Source organism: Eretmochelys imbricata, chromosome 6, assembly GCF_965152235.1.
Source record: "Eretmochelys imbricata isolate rEreImb1 chromosome 6, rEreImb1.hap1, whole genome shotgun sequence".
Taxonomy (NCBI): Eukaryota; Metazoa; Chordata; order Testudines; family Cheloniidae; genus Eretmochelys; species Eretmochelys imbricata.
In genome coordinates, this window is record NC_135577.1 from 31,283,298 (window position 1) to 31,302,500 (window position 19,203).

The 19,203-nt window shown below is 39.5% G+C and overlaps 1 protein-coding gene across 26 annotated transcripts in view; it reads left to right on the top strand.

The window, feature by feature from the left end:
• SOX6 (SRY-box transcription factor 6) overlaps positions 1 to 19,203 on the top strand; it is a 449,851-nt gene that overhangs the window by 131,963 nt on the left and 298,685 nt on the right. Inside the window, exon 1 of one of the 26 annotated variants that reach the window (XM_077818349.1) lies at positions 54 to 135. The exons of 24 other annotated variants lie outside the window; for them this stretch is intronic. The gene's annotated coding sequence lies outside the window, so the exon portion shown is untranslated. Of the gene's footprint in view, positions 1 to 53; positions 136 to 19,203 lie in introns of those variants that run through there. One more of the 26 variants, XM_077818357.1, reaches the window with a different exon arrangement.

Genomic DNA, 19,203 nt, shown 5'->3' on the forward strand with positions numbered 1-19,203 from the left:
CTCCTGACTTAGTGGAGCTAACTTGACTGAAATTGAGCCAGAATTCTAGCAGGAGGATTTTTATGGAAGGTTCAATCATTCCATTTCCTCTATTGGTAAAAGTGAATTTGTAGATTCCTGACTGTTTCAGAATGGGTAAGTAGCTGAGTTTGAAAAGTACTGAAGATTCTTGCTCAGGGTGTTCTGTACAAGTCTTGGACCCAGGGCCCAGGTGGACATTATTATAAGATTTAAATGTTGAGCATCCCACTTCAGTGTTTTAGTTGTGGCAAGTGGTAAAAACATCCTGACTAAAGCTGTATGGGTGGGACAGTGAGGTGGGAGAGTTGATGATGTGGAACATGGATGTATATATTGTTTCTCTCTGCATTCTGTGAATACATATGAGAGACTTAGGCCTGCAGGGGTTATCTACAGAGAGAAAATAAGGAGGTTATTGAGAATTTGGTTGGATTTCTATTTCTTAAATGGCTGAGGGAAACATTGAGTCTGGCCCTTGAGTTCTTTGCAACATACCTTCTCAGTGATGGCATATGAGTGGAGGGAGAGAATATGTTTCAGTTCATCAAGAACTCAGTGAGTTTGTGTGGATAGGCTAAAGTATTTTACAAGATTTAGTGTAAGGCTGCATAGTTCAAGAGTTCATATTCTAGTTACAATGGCCAAGGTTAGTTATTCACACAATGAGGGGAAACTCTTACATACACAAATAGATAAATATTGTGCAGCAGGTGCTCAGCAATGTTTCAAGCCCTTGTATTACCATAAGATCTTGAAGAGCTATCTCCACACTTTTATCAAGACCCTTTAGAACATCAGCAGCTTAGAGAAGTCATGGCTGATACCGATTTAAAGAATTTCAATGTTGTGTAACAAGTGAAAGAAGGATAATACAGCGCATCCCTCTGCAAATGTGGGATGGCACATGTGTACCACTTCAGAGTCCAAAAGCGGAGGGTACAGACCAGTATGTGGGGGTGTTCTTTCTCTCTCTCTCTCTCTCTCTCTCAGGAAGAGAGAGAATCATACTTTTCAGGGTCATATGGGACAATTACAATCATCTAGTCTCACCTCCTACTGCATCAAGTCTAATAACTTGTGGGCTTTCACTTCGGTGAGAGTTTCTCAGTGTTCAACATCTCGGAAAATAAAGCCACTTATTTTGGTGTATAAATATGGACTTAAAAGTCCAACTTTAAGGTCCATTTAAGAAGAAAAACTTGGTATGTGTTTCTCTAATGCTGTAGAAAGAAAAGCTTTTAGGATGTTCGATTGGCAGCTAGGACAATCGTTTTTACTGCAATATGGAAAAATATTTTATTTTAAATTGTTGCAAAGAGTGAGCTATCATGAAAAACTAAACGGATCAGGTGCTGTCACAGGAAACTATTTTCATTAGTTTTTCTCATCAGGAGTATTAGAAGGCTGCATGTGTTCTTCATTATACCCAGCATATCCTAATACTTTTCATAAAAGGCATACCTTCTGAAACATTGCTCTTGTTCCTTGAAGGAATTTTACTTTTAGTGGCTAAGTCAGGGAGCAATCAGATATGCGTAATTTTTGACTGTCACTATGCAGTTCTGTGGTACTAAAGCAAGATGTTGCATAACATCCACAGAATGGTAAAATTAAGAAAAAATCCCTTCTGTCTTTGTTTGAACAAAATGATCATGCAGTCTATAACATATGGGTGTTGCTGTATTTTTCATAGTCTCTGGAAAAGAATCTGCTGGTGCCTGCTGTAATCTTTCTTCAAAAGGAACTAGGAATGAGTTTTTGCATAACTATTAAATTATTATGGCATCTTCAGACAAAAAAGGTTGGCCTTGGGTTAGAAATACCTGCTCTAACCCCACTCATGTAGGCATATAGGAGCCCACCAGTACAGTCCCACAGATGAGTCTTCTATACCAAATAGTGGTTCTGTTTAGTAGGAGCACAATGGGTGTTTGAGGGTGGATGAAGAGCTGCCGATGGACCTGTGGCAGGGTAGATCCCTCAGCCACACTCCATTAGAGGGAAGGGAAACTGAGGCAGCTGAAGAGCATGGGCTGCAATAGCTGCTTTTGAATGGTTGTGCTAGTTCTTTATGACCTGGGGGTAGGATTGCATTTCTGGCTCCATATTTACCTCTGGGCCACAGACACACACATATGTGCTGCCTGCCACTATTGAGTGCAAGTCATCTACTTAAACCATGGTGAGAAACGCTATAAGCAAATTATAGCTATTTCCAGTAACCATTATTTCAAAAAGGAGCTTTTCCTCGTGACCACACTTACTTCCAAACATAGAACTATTCCCACTTGGACAAGTCATGTTCTGCTTTCCTACTTACTTATGTATGTGTGTGTACATATATAATAATTTTAAAATGAGGTTGCATCACAATTTTCATGTGAAAAATTTGGCCTAAATATAAGTTGCTCATGGGTAGCTCTATCTTTATTGAATTAGGCTCTTAGCATTTGTTGCTGTAATTGAAATGGCATCTCAGGGTTCATGCCGAATCTATCTTATTTATGACTTTTCAACGGCCCATACATTTTTCTTTGTAAAGTGGTTTTATAGAAAGTTGCTGATTGTTTTTGTTTTTTCTTCTCCCTTTTCTCATCAGTCATAGTCCATTTAAGGCTATCACCACATTACAGCTACCACAGTTTTGAGGCAGCCTGAAGTAGCTATTGGTGACCCCATGACAGCTGTCTGCTAAACCTGATTACTAATCTACAGTGTTATTTAATATAAAGGTCAAATAAAACCCTAAAGGGGAGAAACATTGTTTTGTTTCATTTTAAATTCTGCTTAGAAAGAGAGCCACTGTTTTATAAGTAACCAATAATAAGCCTCCTTCATTTGTCAGGACTCAGATCTAGGTATTTAGTATATTCTTGCATAGATTTCCTATAGCAGAACAAGTGCTGAGTCTTGGACTTGATGCAGAAGTCAACAAAATCATTAATAATAACGATAATAATTAATGACACTGTTGTATCAATCAGAATGAACAATAATAGCAATTCATGGATTCAGGGAGGATATACCTTTGAGGCCACATTCTGCTCTATGTTCCACTGAAATAAATCCCTGGACTTCACTGGCTGTTACTCTGTTATACACCAGTATAACTCTGAGCAGTATGCATCAGTGTAACTGTGAGCACTGTCTGGAACTTACTGGTGATCTCTAACTCACAAGCAAGGAGGGAATGAGGACAAGTGCCTTTTTAATCAGAAAGTGTCAGTGACAATCTGTCTTTTGTGGAGGTTCGTAAAACTTAATTTTAACCATTTTAGTAAAAAAATAAAAAGGTTTTAGGAAACTAATTAGAAAATAATTTTGGTGCCAGAAAATTATTTCTTGAGCCTTTCCCTGAGTGATATCTGCACTATGATGCCGTTGACCTTTTAAGGATGCAAGCAAAATACCTTAATTGGTAAATGCTCACACTTTTTAATGTACTGGCCCCAGGGATGTGTGACTGTTAGAAACAAAACTACCTACTCATTTCCATAGGCATATGAACATACACAGACGGAGGGATATTATACTGTCTAGCATTTTTGTAAGATTTTTATCTGCACTAATTAAACATAACTTCTCCTCCTTCCTTTATCAGTAGTGGTATCCTCATTTAACTCATGCAAATGAAAACTGCACCACCAGCAGTGTAGCATTTGTTTGTTTATGTTTAGATTTTTTTTAAAAAGTGCCCATATCTCTGGGCATATCGTTATAAATTATTAAAACTATACAAAATTCATTGACTAATGTCAACCAAATCTAGAGAGACTCAACCCCATAATAAGCTATTGGCAGAAATATTAATATTTATTTTTATTAAAATCATTTATAAAATTCTATAAATTTACATGACATTTTATATTGAGTATATATAGACATAGAGTAGGGCAGGATTGCTGCTCTGGAGAATTTGTAAGTTAAGGTTCTGATCCTGCAAAGGGATCTGTGTGGGTAAAAAAATCTACCCACACACAATATTTTGCAGGATCAGGATATAGGAGACTTAAGGTATAATTCATCAACACCCTCTCCTGAAAAAGCCTATGTAGATACATAGATGGGTCCTACTGAAGTCAATGGGAGTTTTGCTACTGAGTTAGACAGAGCCAAGATTTTACCTATGAACTTTATACTGTGGCTCAAGGTTAACAGACTGGTTTTCTGACAGAACAACTCAAGGGCCACTCCACAGAAGTTGCCCTGCCAATAGGCCTCAGATGTTCAGATCTAAGGACTGAATGGCGGTAGATCAGCTGATCACAACTCTTGTGATGGTGCATGTATACATTTATAATATGTGCATACATAGTGACAACCAGGTTCATTTAAAGAAGTGTTGGCATATAATGTAATGTAGGTAATGCGGCCTGATTATGAATGCCTCAGATGCCGCTCTCATTTATGGCAACCAATAATAAGCCTCCTTCATTTGTCAGGATTCAGATCTAGGTATTTAGTATATTCTTGCATAGATTTCCTATAGTGGAACAAGTACTGAATCTTGGACTTGATGCAGAAGTCAATAAAATCATTAATAATAATAATAATGAATAACACTGTTGTATCAATCAGAATGAACAATAATAGCCATTCAGGGAGGATATACCTTTGAGGCCACATTCTGCTCTGTGTTCCACTGAAATAAATCCCTGGACTTCACTGGCGTTTACTCTGCTATACACCAGTATAACTCTGAGCAGTATGCATCAGTGTAACTGTGAGCGCTGTCTGGAACTTAGGTTCATTTATGAAACCTCCATTCCTGGTTAGTGGCAATTTAGTGTTTTTCCCTCCACAGGATTTAGTATCTTCTTTCTATAGGATGTCTGCTTATCATTCCATCTATTAGGAGTCCATCTGTATATATGTCTATATTGGGGTGTGTGTATACAAATATAATTGTGTATATATGCATATATGTACATCTACTGTACATTTATTTGTTTATGCATGTTGATGTCCTGGCTAACTAGCAGATTGATACAAGGCACAAGATTTCAGGACAGTCCTGTTGTATATAACCAAAGAGTGTGTCTGTGATGTATAATAATAAAACCTAGCTCTTATGCAGAGCTTTTCATGAGTAGATCTCAAAGCACTTTACAAAGAATGTCAATGTCATTATCCCTATTTTACAGACAGAAAAACTGAGGCACAGAGCTGCACAGTGACTTGCCCAAGGTCACCCAGCAGGGTAGAATTAGAATAGAACCCAACTATCCTGAGCCCCAGTCCAATGCTCTATCCAGTAGGCCACACTTAATCTTCAAAACTGATTTGTAGTAATAGACTAGTCTGTTATTTCAGTTAATATAATTAGAATTAATTTATAAAAACATTAGCTAAGCTTTGATTAGAATGCCTAGTTTGTCTTTGATTGCTTTAGCAATTTTTACTTCAACTGTAAAATTTAAGAGATGAAGTCTGGCAGAGCAGTGACCAATTGGCTATCCAAAGGTTGTAATGCCTTAACTTGCACCTATTGTGTTTCTGATTTTATACAGATAAGAAATTGGACATTGTACACATCAGTTTATTACCTAAAATATACATAATTGCTTTTAGAGATTAGAGCGATTGTACTGATGTTCTTTGTTAAGTTTATTTTTACCAGGTTTTCAAGGCGAAATGCATTGTAAACCACTCCTTTGGCAACATTTATAGCAATAGCATATACTTTATCTCCTTAGTAAACTCTCTAGACAGTAAGAGCTGGTGCCTTTTAAAATTGCCTTTTGGTCTGTCACATGCTTAATCTTGTTTGTTTGGGTTGCATTTTCTTTTTGGACACCATAATCTTTTAACCTGCTTTTCATTCTGAGGACTTTTTGTACAATCATCCAGTGAATGAACCTACCTAATTTGCTTATGAGCTCTAAATTGAACTATATTTATGTTAACGAGTCTTTCCATTGTCTAGATGCCTATGAATGTTTCCTTGGTAAATAAGAAACCTGAGCTTAGGAGTGATCCTTGTGATATTAATCCTACTTGCCTGTCAAATGTCTTGAATTAGCAGTAAAGTCTGTCACTCAGGATAATAAAGTATGTACATTTTACAGCTTGAACATGTATAAGGACCTGTTCCTTCGCACCACTGAGGTCAATGGGAGCTTTGCCATCTATTTGAATGGGCACAGGATCAAGCCCAAAGTTATTTCTTTTTGGTGTATGTTTTTAAAAGATCCCTTTTTGCTCAGATATGCTTGTTCACATGTTGTATCTGCCCTGTTTTCTTTACAACAGAAACCCATTAAAATATTGTCCACAGATCCACAGTCACATATAGTAATATATCTGAACTTCTCTCTGATTTTAGCCCCTTGACACATTAGCAAATTTTACACACTTGTTTAAAAGAAAAGTGTTGGGTTTAAAATCATTTATTTAAAAAATGTCATTATCTGTGATGCTAATAATAATAATACGTCAGATGAGTGTTGAAAAACGCAGGGTACGTTGCATAAATGTATTTTGAATAGAATAATTTGAACTACTTACATATCCTGCTTGGTTCTAAATCAGGGGTGGGCAAACTTTTTGGCCTGAGGGCCACATCAGGGAATAGAAATTGTATGGTGGGCCATGAATGCTCACAAAATTGGGGTTGGGGTGTGAGAGGGGGTGCGGGCTCTGGGATGGGGCTGGGGATGAGCGGTTTGGGGTGCAGGAGGGTGCTCTGGGCTGGGATTGAGGGGCATGGGGAGAGGCTTGGGGTGCAGGCTCAAGTGGCTCCCAGAAGCAGTGGCATGTCCTTTCTCTGGCTCCTATGCGGAGGTGCGGCCAGACGGGTCTGCATGTTGCCCCATCCGCAGGCACTGCCCCTGCAGCTCCCATTTGAGCATGTAGGAGCTGGAGTGGGGCCGCAGTTTCCGGGAGCTGCGTGATGCAGCCCCGACGCCGTGCCCCATCCAGAGTGCTGGAGCAGGGCTGAGCCGTGTGGTGCAGCCCCGACCCAGCGCTCTGGCCGGAGCGGGGTTGAGCTGCATGGTGCGGCTCATGGGCCGTAGTTTGCCCACCCCTGTTCTAAAGTCATTTTAAACACTTAGGTATCACTATGGGCATCTCTATATCTTCTGCTCAGCCTGCAATCCTCGTTTAAAATGTGAACACCATGTTAGGAGCTATAAAGAATGGGATGTAAAATAATACTCAAAATATGATTATGCCATTATACAAATCAGTGGTACTCACTCACCTGAAATAGTCTCCAGTTCCCACCATCCCATCTCAAAAAGATATATCATAAATTTAAAGATACATCAGAGACAGGTGATGAATTTGATTAGTTGGTGTGAAAATACTTCCATATTAAGAGAAACTAAAAATTTTGGGGCTCCTTAGTTTAGAGAAAAGCCATAACAGAGATTTACAAAATAATGAGTGATATAGAAAAGACAAGATTTGTCTTTCATAATATAAGAGAAAATGGACATTTAGTGTAATTGAAAATTAAAACTGATGAGGAAAGGTATGAGACAGTTATATCGGTAATGAAAACATCTACCATCTAGGTTAGGATTTTTTTTTTTTTTTGAGACGAGGGGATGTAAACCGTCATGATTCAGGCCACAAACCAACCATTAACTGAATGTGGTAAAGAATTCTGTAGTAGCTGTGTTGGTCCCAGGACATGAGACAAAGTGGATGAGGTAATATCTTTTATTGGACCAACTTCTGCTGGTGAAAAGACAAGCTTTTGGAGCTATAGAGAACTATTCTTCAGGTCTGGAAAAGGTAATCAGAGTGTTAGGTAAGTGTTAGGAAGAAATTAAATGATGGGGGTCTAAATTAGCTGTTACCACTCAAGAAAGAGATCTTAGAGTCATTGTGCATAATTCTCTGCAAACCTCCACTCAATGTGCAGCGCAGTCAAAAATGGTAATACAATGTTGGGAAACATTAAGAAAGGGATAGATAAGAAGACAGAAAATATCATATTGCTTCTATATAAATCCATGGTACGCCCACATCTTGAATACTGCATATGTCATTCCCCCAATCTCAAAAAAGATATATTGGAATTGGAAAAGGTACAGTAAAGGACAGCAAAATAATCAGGGGTATGGAGCATCTTCCATATGAGGAGAGATTAATAAGTCTGGGACTTTTCAGCGTGGAAAAGAGACAACTAAAGATGGATATAAAATCATGACGAGTGGGGAGAAAATAAATAAAGAAGTATTATTTAATCTTTCTCATAACTCAAGAACTAGGGCTCACCAAATGAAATTAATAGTAGCCAGGTTTAAAACAAACAAAAACAAGTACTTCTTCACACAACAAATTCGTGGAACTCTTTGTCAGAGGATATGGATATTGTGAAGGCCAAGACTATAACAGGGTTCAAAAAGGAACTGGATAAGTTTATCGAGGATAGGTGCATCAATGGCTATTAGCCAGGATGGTCAGGGATGCAAAACCATGCTCTGAAGTGTCCTTAGCCTCTGTTTGCCAGAAGCTGGGAATGGGTGACAGGTCACTTGATGATTACCTGTTCTGTTCATTCCCTCTGAAGCACCTGGCATTGGCCACTGTAGAAAGACAGGATACTGGGCTAGATGGACCATTGGTCTGACCACTGTTCCCGCTAAGCTGTGCACGTGTGCGCGTGCACACAGATCCTAAACCCTGCGCATACGGTGAAACACCGCACAAAACTTCGCACAGAAGAAATTTTTTGTGCACATGGCCTGTCAAAAATTAGAGGGAAAGTTGAGTCTGACCTTATAGAATCATAAAATATCAGGGTTGGAAGGGACCTTGGGAGGTCATCTAGTCCAACCCCCTGCTCAAAGCAGGACCAATCCCCAATTTTTAACCCAGATCCCTAAATGGCCCCCTCAAGGATTGAATTCACAAGCCTGGGTTTAGCAGGCCAATGCTCAAACCACTGAGCTATCCTTTCCTCCCATGGCTGTTCTTACGTTCTAACTTATTTATTCAATTACTGTCCACTTAGGTGTTTGTTACATCTTCCTCTGAAACCTCTGGTGCTAACACCTGCTGGAGACAGGTTACTGAACTAGATGGATACTGGTCTAGTCCAGTGAAGCAATTTCTTGTGAAACAGAAAACATTTTAAAAAATGGAATTCACTTTTTGCTATTTCTGCTTTTCATTTTCTTTGTCTTCGTCTTAGGTTAAATGGAAATAAATGAGACATTTTCAAATTGCTTTTAGTAGTTAGTTTCTAGTCTGTCTCATGCACTAGCACAGCTGTGTAATGTGTAGCTTGCAACCAATACAGAGAAATGTTTAAACTCAAACAAAAAAATAATTTTCATTGAATTGCAGAATAAAACTGATAACTCTTAACAATAACATTAGGTTTTGTGTAAATACCTTAGGTTGTTATAACCCTTACTTGTGTCTAAAGTTCTTCCACAAGTACTCACATGAGTAGTCCCAGGGGCTACTCATGTTGTATATGCTTACAAAGCTGGGCAAGGATTACATTATTTAGCCTCTAATTTGTTATAGTACCTATATGTTGGGTAGACTACCCAACACTGTCCCTTTATTATGAAAAATGTCATTCCCTCATGCTAGCTAGCTAAGCGGAATATTTTGGTACATCCAAGTTTTCATTTTATTTATTTTGTGCTGTCTTGCATATTCAGAGACTGAGACTTAAACAAGGAAATAAATTGATATTACATTTTTGAGCAGATGGACTAGAAGCAGCTAATAAAGAGTTTTAAGTACTCTCTGATCATCTTTTTTGATCTCTGTATTCATCTTTCATTCTTTGTCTCTCCTACTATAAACAAGCCGTAAAACAGAGGATGTGGCTTAATTTTGGATTTGCAGGTATTATTAATGCTATATTTTAAAAAGTGAAATCCTGTCTTGCCAGGAACAGTGTACTCAGTAACACTGTTACTATTACTTATTTTGTACATAAGATAATATACGGTTTTCTGCAAACTGTTTAAGAAAGCATTAGGTAGTCTTAGGAGAGTTTTGTTTGCCTTTAAGTGGGTTTGTCTTTGGCAAAAGAAGTGGTCTATCATAAAGACTGAAGTCTTACCAAGACGTGCATGGATTTGCAGAGGCAAGCCTCACGTGTCTGTCAGGAACATCAGAAAGAGATTCCATGAGTGTCAACACGCTGACTTTTGTAGCCCTTACATTGTTCTTCCCCACACAGGGATAACATATGGCCCAAAAGACCACAGTGGGAAGTCTTATTTACTCACAGAACAGGTGAAGTACATGTTGCAGCACAGCTAACTTTCCCACACTTACCCAACAATATGCCCCAACCCTTCTTTGGATGATGGGACAGGTCAGTCTCTGGGTTGATATGGTCATTAGTTTCTTTGCTGTGATTGGTAAAAGTTTGCCCATTGTTATGTGGAACTGGTTTGGATCAACTCAGTTTGCATAGACGACTGAACTGCCATGCAGCAGTGATAACCTGTGTTCAGTACTAACCTGGGGACATTTTGAACAGTGAGCTGGAGATAAAAAGGCTTTTGCATTCCAGTCCAGTTCCCCACCACGCCCTATTCCTTCCCAATAACTTTTTTTCAAATCAAACCTCTATACCCTTAATAATTCAGGCAGGAAACCTCTTAGAGGATTATGGAGCTGCTGTTGATATTTTTGTATGCATTGACGCACGCTCATAACGTCAACTGGCCATTTTTGTCTTTTTGAATTATAGTACCTGTTTAGTGCTATATTTATGCAGTCTAAGGTCCTGATCCTATAATCTAATCCATCAGGGAGTGGCGCCTTACAGCATGAGGACTCTTGCTGAAGTCAGTGGGACTCCACACAGGCACTAAGGTCAACCCATATAGATCAGATTGCAGGCTTGGGCATATGGTTTAAAAATAATGTTAGATGGAGACTTTTTTGCATTAGTTTATCAGATACTAGCTTCTTTTATAGTGCCAATTCTTTCTTTACACTCTGATAACAGGCACAATATAATTATTTGACCTTTGTTATTCCATTGCTATTGTCTATAGATTGGTGCACGTTCCATAAACTATGCAATGTACATCTGCTGCTGCATTCCTTCAAAAAAAGAAAAGAAAAAAAAAGCAGTAAAGAAAAGAAAGGCACAGAGAGGGAAGAAAAACCCCTATACACTTAATGTTAAATTGGAGGGTGATCTAGAGATAGAAGAGGAATCTCTTTTGTGCTTTTTAAATATTTGCCTGGCCTTCAAAAGGTATTTGTCTTCTCTGTTTACGTTGGGTTTATTTTTTAGGCCTACATGCAGTGAGAAAATGATACAGTAACAAATAATGGGCTGTAGAGGGAAAATACACTCAGCTTTCACAGTTAGCTTATATTTTCTACTTTAGTATTTAAAAAAGTCTTGTCTAGTTTTAAATAGAAGCTGCTTAGTATTGTAAAAGGTTATAAATGCTACAGCATCAGATGAAGTGGAGGACAAGAAGATTATATACAGGTTGGCAGACTTTAACAAGAATTGGTTAAGTGCCCTTTCCCACTGTGGTCTTTTGGGCCATATGTTATCCCTGTGTGGGGAAGAACAATGTAAAGGCTACAAAAGTCAGCATGTTGACACTCATGGAATCTCTTTCTGATGTTCCTGACAGACATGTGAGGCTTGCCTCTGCAAATCCATGCAAATCTTAGTAAACTCAGAGGGGAAGAACATCTGAGTGGAAGCACAGGCCTGCCTCATAGCACCTTCAGCTGTCTCCTCCTCTATGGCCTTATGGCTTCCTTGAAACCCATGTTACCATTTGATCTCTGCTGGTGTTTTCATGGAAACATCTCCTTTGGGGTGGTATCATCCATTGACTGGAATAATATTCCAGAAGTGACTTCCAAGTGGGTTTCCAACTGGATATATGCCAAGGCCCAAAGGGAACACCCTGTGTCAAACAGTTGTTTCTCAGTGTTATCTCCTCTACTACTGAGATCTGGCTTCTTTGTGTGTCACACTGCTACCATCCCTATCATGGAGCTTTTTGTCATAATGGATGAATGTGTCATTTGTTGTGTTCTTCGCATAATTCTAAGTCATGAGAAGGAAGTATGTCCCAAACCTGCTCTTTGTAATGATGTGTATCTTTATACAACTCCTGGGAAGAGCAATTCAACAAAATGGTTTGAGAGATTTAGGTATTTTGACAAACATGCTTCAAGAATATATAAAAAATTATTCTCACCACATGTATGTCATAAAGCTCTTCGTATGTTAGCGTCTGTGAAATTACAGTCAGTTAATAATGTGTCAGCTTCCCACTGTGTGCTTTGTAGGATGCTTAACAGGTGTTGCATGATTTATTTGCTGGATTTTGCAGGATTTCTGTAGCATGTCAGGTGCTTCGCTGATTGCTTGTTGAAGCCAAGAGCGTGAGTTCCCTCCATTTGAACAAGTTTGCAACATTTTATTATTTGTAACTCTAAAGTTGTTTGAATATTTCAGAATCTTAAAACCAAACAGAGAACTCCCTTTCTAAATTTCCCCCAAAATTAAAGCAGTTCTAAGTGGGGCAACTATTTATCAAGAATTGAGACTATACAGATAGTTATAACAGCAGCTAACTAATAGCTTCATAATGAAACTGGCATGTCTAAATCCTTAACACCCATTCCCCCCTTGCAAGGGGAAGAGAGGGTAGCAAAACAAGGAAGACCTTGGCTCACAAAGACCTCAAGGTTTCCCCCATCCACAAAGTCCATCAGCAAAAGTCCAGGTCTTTTACTTCTGAGAACTGGCCCTTTTTTTGCTGATGGACTAACATCCCTACTAAGTCCTACTACTAATTATGAAGCTCTACTCCTGTTTAGCCAAACTGAGCCTCCAGTGGGGAAGACAATATACCCAGCAGCCCTCTGCCAGTTTAGCCCCAATAGACAGAGAAAAATTCTTCCTTATCCCCAGAGAAGTGATTTTGTCAGATCAGCAGCAGCTGCAAAAAATACAGCTCTTACCCTACTGGTGGGGGCGGGGAGGGAAGGTAGGAAGGTATGGGGCAAGAAGCTCCCAAGGAGCTGGTCTGGGGTTTAGATTAATGAAAGTGTAGAGTGAGGGGCCAGTCAGCTCCCTTCCTCCACAACTAGTAATGGGCGTAGCACTTCTGTTCTTGTGTCCATGGCCCCCTGAACGGACACACTTGGGGATTCAGTTGTTTTGTCAAAAACGTACAGAGATTTCAGTTTCCAGAAAGCATCACATCCCTGAAGGTGATTGATAAGTAGAGATTGAAATTCATATAGTCCCAAGATAAAAAGCCAATTGAGCGGTCCTTAGATCTTTTTGCTGCTCCTCAATGCTGCCATATTTTATCAAGTTGGCAGCAGTTTAAATAATGTCAGTACACCACTGTACACAACCTAGAGAAACTAAGGCCTGGTCTACACTGCGGGGGGGGGGGGGAATCAATCTAAGATATGCAACTTCAGCTAAGAGAATAGCGTAGCTGAAGTCGACGTATCATAGATCGACTTAGAATCACTTACTTCGCGTCCTCGCGGTGTGGGATCGACGGCTGCTGCTCCCTCGTTGACTCCGCTTCCGCCTCTCGCCGTGGTGGAATTCCAGAGTCGACGGCAGAGCGATTGGGGATCGATTTATCACATCTACACTAGACACGATAAATTGATCCCCAATAGATCGATCACTACCTGCCGATCCAGTGGGTAGTGTAGACATGGCCTAAGAGCAGTGCAGGCTATGCCAGTTAGTGGATTTAAAGTGTAAAGAAACTAAAAGCAGTTTTGAAAATGGGAAGTTGTATAAATTGAATATTTAAGAAATAGAGATTCTGGGTGTATCTACATTTAATAGAGGCACTGGTGCCATTCTTTATATATAGTTTAGTTAAATATATATTGTGTGTACTCTGTATATGTCATGTTATATGTTTCTTGAGTGAAGTATATTTTTATAATTCCTGGGTTTCAGACTTAAACCTGTGAATGCAAGAAAATTTCTAATGAATCTATGCAATAAAAATTGTATAATGAACAGATTCTGAGGGCACCCTTGTGAAATACAAGATTCATCCAACTGCTGGATTGGTAGGGAAGGCTGCTTTGGAGACGAGCAACTACAGGGCAGAGCTGCCTGGGCTTTGAAGAACTAGCTGTGCAAAGTCCATGTGGAGTTAGTTAGAGCAGAGCTGAGTATAAAGATATTTTCAGCATAGGTTAGAGTTTTGGAAGAAGGAGGTAAGAAGGCAGGCATCCAGGAGTTTTGAGGAGGGGAGCTGTTACAAGTGTGTTCAGGGCATATATGTGGGTCTTTGATCCATATTTCATAAGCGATAGAAAAACATAGGCACATTGTGAATTTCAAGCTATGATTCCATGTCTGGTGTCTGGTGATGTCATACATCACGAGAGCAAAGCTCAAGAATTTTGTGTCAACTCCAGAACTGCTTGCTGGAATTATAGCTCTATACTGTATTCCTCTTTTTTGTGTGTGTATATGTATATACGTTTATTTATGTATAGCAGGAAAGTGAAACAACCTCTGTAGTTAACATTACATAAGCATTTCCATTCTAACCCCCTGTTTTTCCATCCCTTACAACTTTCTAAAACTTTGGGTTGAAATTTACCAGGCTTACTCTCTGACAAAGTGATCTTTATTTGATATTTATTTTATTTGGAAATGTTTGAGCATTGTAGGTGATATCCTATAGCAAATACGATTCTGTATGTTTCTTGCATGTGTAATGAAATGCTGTTTTTTTTCTCGCGCTTGTGTTTTTGCTTGTTGTGTATGCCTTTAGCTACGCCACCCTCTGTTGTGCACCCATCTGTTCTCATGGGCAAGATGGGTCTGTAAGTCTTCAAGGAACTGTATACTTTAAGGAAGATTTCAGTGCTACAGGAAGCAGTGTTCACATGGCTACTGTCAGTTGGGGAACAGCCAGGAATTTTGCCCAAGTCCCAGAATATTCAGGTGGCCTGGGCAGCCCTGACATGAGGCTTTTTAAAATCAGTGTGATTGAATGGATGTAACTGAGGTAAAAATGGTGTGGCCTGATATTGCATATATACATTTCTAACCTATAAAGGAAGAGCCTGCCTCTCAAAGGTTAGAATGTGTGAAATGTTAAACTTGTGATTTCTGGTTAATTCAGCACACTCATGACAACTGCAGAAGAAAACTTCTCAGAATTATTCAGAGAGGGAAATGAGGCACAGATGCCACCCTTCTGCAATCTATTGCTTGGCTTCAAATATTAAGTGTTCTTGTATGTGTCATATGACATGAACTGAGAATATGCGTGTATGAACAGACTGTGCATGGGGTGCTCAACTGTGTGGTACCTGCACTGGTGTGCAAGGAGCCATTCCCCTTTCCCTCCATGCCCCTAATTAAGTGGTTTGACACCGTCCTATTGGGAAGCTCCAGGCATTGCACCTTGATGATGTCACTACTAGCTACTTGAAAGGGGATGGAGTGAGAGTGGATCGCTGGCTCTCTGCTCCATCCTTAAAAAGACCTGCAGCTGAAAGGGTGTCAGAGCTGCTGCTGCAGCATGTGCATCTCAAGAGTTCTAGGGAGAATTATGACTAGATTAGGCACAATTCCTCCTGGGGGTTCCTACTGTAGTAAAGTCTCTCTGCATCCCCTCGAGCAGAGGCTCTCTCTTAAAAGTCTTACAACACATTCAAGAAAATGGGGCCAGGATTTCATCTATAATTTGGCCCTAAAGGCTTAGTTTAGCAAAAGATACATATGGCTTCAGCATTCTGGAAATCATTTCCCCTCAAACCACTGTAATTTTGCCTGTTGTTAAAAAATGCATGCTTTGTTTAAATTCTATATCTTTTGGCATCCATACCATCTTATTGTTAATTATTGGGTTTGCACCTCACCATGCAAAATGGGGGAGGGGACATTTAATCTTCGGTATGCTGCATTTTAGTTCCATCCTTGTCTTCACATTTCTTTACATGATGGACTGTTAAATCAAGGATCAAGCCCTGACTGAAAATATGTTCTGTATCTTTTATTTTTTTCTTGCTAGAGAAAAATATACCTTTGAGGTTATAGACTGGAATTATACAAATATTAATCTATACAGTAAAAATACTGAGGTCTTCTATACATTATCTGAAGCTAGAAATATGCCCAATTACTCAGCAGTGCATCATAAAAGAGATGCATACTATGTTGTCTGTCAGTACCTTAAGTCATCACTCTAAAGGCTTTTTAAAAATTATCTTTTTTACTGAAACCAAGAAACAAAACAAAGACGAAAAAAAGCAAAACCAACATCAATTAGATGTCAACATGACATCAAACAGCATAATATATCATAAAAATAAATGTATGATCTGGTGACTCAATGATTTCCCTCCATATGGCATTTACAGAGATGTAAAGAAAAGGCAAACAGCTACACATTTTCAAGGAAGAAAATATAGGATATGAAATTGGAAATAGTGATAGCAGTGAGAAACTCCCAGCTGAGATTACTTGGCCATTCAGAACATGTTTAGGAGGAGGTATAGTGCCAAAAGGCTTTGTGTATGTTTGTTGAATATAGGTTGTTGTAAACTGAGCACTATGCAGGTTATACGTTTTTATAAAAGTGGTGTTAGGAAAAGAGATATTTGATGTGCTGACAAAGGTTCCAAATGTGTGGCTATCTGGTACAGCTGCACATGTGCTAGTGAAAAATTTAATTGGAGCGAAAAATTAAAAATCTTTGGGAATAAATAGAGTTTTCTGTTGAAACTCCTAAAAATAATCACTGACTCCAAGTCTATTTATATGTAAGTTGAGAAACATATGAAAAAGTGGTAAGTACATAGAAAAAACTGAGAATCAGTTAAGCCTCTAAAACAGTAATCTGGGATTTCCATTCATTATTATCGTAAAGGGGACCAGACCTTTATAGTAAAGGGGGAGAGGTGAGACTGTAGGGGTGGGAGCTGGAAAAAGAAAACTCAGAAGGATCCCTAAATGAGCACAGTCTCTGTTATTTGAATTTATTGTTCATTTTCAGTGGAGTGATAACTGCAACAGCTCAGCCTGAACCGCCTGGCTCAACACTTCCTTTTCTAAGGAACTTGGATGTATTTCACAGTTTACATCTGGACAACAGGGCACAAGAAAAAACAAAGTGTTGAGAATATATTGCACGTTCTCTTTGCATTACTTAGGGCCTGAGTCTGCCTTTATATGCATGGGGATAAATCCCATTCCAAACACCATCTAAGTACAGAATTGGCCTTCTAGTTTATTTTCTGATAGTCTGGTTCTTGTCCCCATTTTTTTTTATCTGCTGGTGTTTCAATAATCCTCTGTGGGATTTCTGTTGTTCCCATCTGAAGCTGCATATCTATCCAGGGGCACCAGCAAGCTCTTGTAGTTAAGTCTATTACAAGTTTATCTGCAGGCTGAAGTCCCCAAAGAAAGATAAGTAATGTGCAGCTTTGAATGGTGTGGTAGGAAGATCTTTGCTTTCAAGGCCATAGAGCAGCACTATGAAGAAGTGATTCCTACCTGCTGCTTTGCCTGGGATGAAGAGTGTGTAGATAGGTAAATGAAAAATCTTATCCTTCTACCAAAATCTATCTTTTTTCCTACTTGTCACCAAAGCGATCCTTTCCTTATCTTGAAATGTTTACTTGGGATGAGAATTGTTTTGTCACTTAAGCAGGTTTTAGACTTCATTGCTTGTTTGAGTTGTGTTCAATGGCCAAAGTTGAAAACCACAGGGACAGTCCCTGAGGGATTCCAGCCACACTAGCAGATGAGTGTGTGTGCACACATAGGGTGTAAAGAGTAATAAACTATCATCTTGTTCCTTCCCGAGAGGCAAGTGACATCAGTCTCTCTGCATTTGCTAGATCAAATCCTGGAACTGGGGAGCCAGGCTGCTGGTTTCTTTGGAGTTATTGAGCCTTGGGGAATAGTACTTTTCTTAGGGAGAGGAGATAGGTAATGACCTCATTATCCTATTATTAGGATCTACTCTAGTTTCAAAGAGACAATTCAGGAGGTACCGTTCATTTGCATGGCCACATCTCCTCAGAACTTCTCAGCAGCTGCTTGGGTTGCCTTCCTAAATGTGCAGTTGGCTGTTGTGAATGGTTGAGGAAGACAGAAGCTGAGCCTAGGTGGTAGTTTGAGGAGGAGTCTAGTGTGAGGCTTGCAGACAGAAGATCCCAAGGGTACGCAGCAGTACATGAAAGCCTGAAGGAAAACTCCAGAATGGTGGTGTGAGTGTACGCATGTATATTTGTGTGTCTGAAACCAGAGAATTCTGAGGGCTATGTGTAACAGTTCCTGAAGTTTACCATTTAAAAAAAGTGATCAGACTGCCAACCCCTGAATGTCCTTGCGTTCTTTATGAACCTCTGCCTGCCCTTGGAATCATCACACATTGCATCCTGACCAAAGTTCTCCTGAGAAGTCTCACTGTGTGCCCTCATTCCCCCACTGTAATTCCTTCTTAGCCCCACATCCTTTTCAGCTGAAGAGGATTCTCCTCAGCCTGGGAGGCCAGAGCATGAACCTTTGTGGAGTGAAGGTGCTGCACTGTCCCCTTATTGCAACAGGGATTGAGAGACGGGGAGTGGAAACTAAATTCATTTTTTCATTCATTCATTCATTCATTCTGGGTGGCAATGAGAACATTTCTAGTCGGCTGCCAACTGTCCCAGCCCCCATAACTGTGATACAACAGATTATCTTATACTTATCAATGGCAATTATAAATTTGTTTGCAATTTTGCCCCACCTTATGTTCATTATTAAGTTCAAAGATTGTGCTTTTAACTTTTTAAAAATGTGCTCATCCTGTGTTTTAGGCTAATGTCCAAGCAATATGGTACAAAAATATATAACCTCTTCGATCCCATAGCACAGTGTTTATTACGGGCCTGATCCAAAGGCCACTAAAGTCAGTCTTTCCATTTACTTTAGTTGGCCATGGATCTGGCCCCTATATGCATACAGCACAATTGAAATGCATTCTTTCCTAGGGTAGATTGCCAGCAACTAAGCAGCACTCATCACACTGGGAAGTACGGACCCTTGCTCATATGAAAAGTGGTATGTGGTCTTGAATGTCCACAGAGAGCTGACAGAAGCTCAGATTTTAAGGCTTCATTCAGAATTACTCCCAATGAATCCAGCAAACTTCATGGAAGTCAACGTATCTATCCTGGAAGGATGAAAGTCTGAACCCTCTAAGATTTTGATCCTGT